This window comes from Oryzias melastigma, linkage group LG2 (assembly GCF_002922805.2).
Source record: "Oryzias melastigma strain HK-1 linkage group LG2, ASM292280v2, whole genome shotgun sequence".
NCBI classification, from domain to species: Eukaryota; Metazoa; Chordata; class Actinopteri; order Beloniformes; family Adrianichthyidae; genus Oryzias; species Oryzias melastigma.
Genome location: NC_050513.1, coordinates 1579591 through 1580607, shown reverse-complemented (window position 1 = coordinate 1580607; position 1017 = coordinate 1579591). Strand labels below are relative to the sequence as shown.

Genomic DNA, 1017 nt, shown 5'->3' with positions numbered 1-1017 from the left:
GTGAACTTACTTTGGTCTCCTTTGTATTCCCGTGTAGAGCTGCCGTCTGTTCTTCTGGCTCTGCTCAAACTTTTCTGGAGTTTCGCTTCTAGAAAATTGAGCTACAGAAATAGCACATTTTAACTCAACGTAGTATTTTATGTGTCTTTAAAGTCCATAAGTGTCAGTTTATGTAATTGTTTCACATATTAACCCCTTTACGGTCAACCATATTTTAGCATGTCTGCATTCACACTGAAGTGAAGCGTTCCAGAGTTCATCTGCAGATGGTTCCATCTGTTTTCGTCTTTGTTATAGTCCGTTTAGTCCTCATTCAGTTCTGCTCCTGTCTTTGGTCCTTGGAAAGTCCATCTGCGTTCACACTGAAGTGAACCGTACCAGAGTTCATCTTCAGGACTTTTCCAGATGGTTTGGCCCGTTCCAGTCTTTGGTTGTTTTCTTATTAAACTGAACCAAATTATTTGGGGGGTAATTTTCCATGGGACCATCCCAGAGAGGGCGGGGCCTCTGGGATCTGCAGAAACCCCTCAGAAAAAGGCTGAAACTGTGGATTCCAGCAGAACACTGATGCGAGGCGCTCCAAACTCTGAACGGGCTCGGTTCTGGAATGATTCTGCTGTAACATGCCCTCAGGAGCTCCACATGGGGCAGTCCTTGCCTGTTCAGAGAGTTAGGCAGTGCTCCACCCCTCCGCCCCCCTTACAGCTCAGTCTGTGCTCCAGAGCTTGAGCAGCGCCATGTGCAGCGGCGGGACCTGCTGGAGCGTGTGCTGGTCTTCATGAGCGAGTAAGTTCCTAATTTCTCAGTAAATTTGTGTTTTGGGGGGGGGGGGTGTTCCTGTTCCACTTTTCAAGCCGGAATTCTTTTTCCTAGACCTCTTTTCTCACTTTGCTTGTGTTGGATGACCTGCTGCAGGAATGACCACGCGTTAGACCCCCCTCACCCCCTTTTGTCATGAATCCTGCATCGTCCTCCGCTTGGAACCAGCATGAAAACAGATGATGGGGCTCAGGCTGG

The 1017-nt window shown here is 48.3% G+C and overlaps 1 protein-coding gene across 1 annotated transcript in view; it reads left to right on the top strand.

Moving 5' to 3' along the window:
- Nucleotides 1-562: 562 nt before the first annotated feature.
- LOC112136788 (semaphorin-5B) overlaps nucleotides 563-1017 on the top strand; it is a 26806-nt gene continuing 26351 nt past the window's right edge. Inside the window, exon 1 of the mRNA XM_024258685.1 lies at nucleotides 563-786. The gene's annotated coding sequence lies outside the window, so the exon portion shown is untranslated. The remainder of the gene's footprint in view (nucleotides 787-1017) is intronic.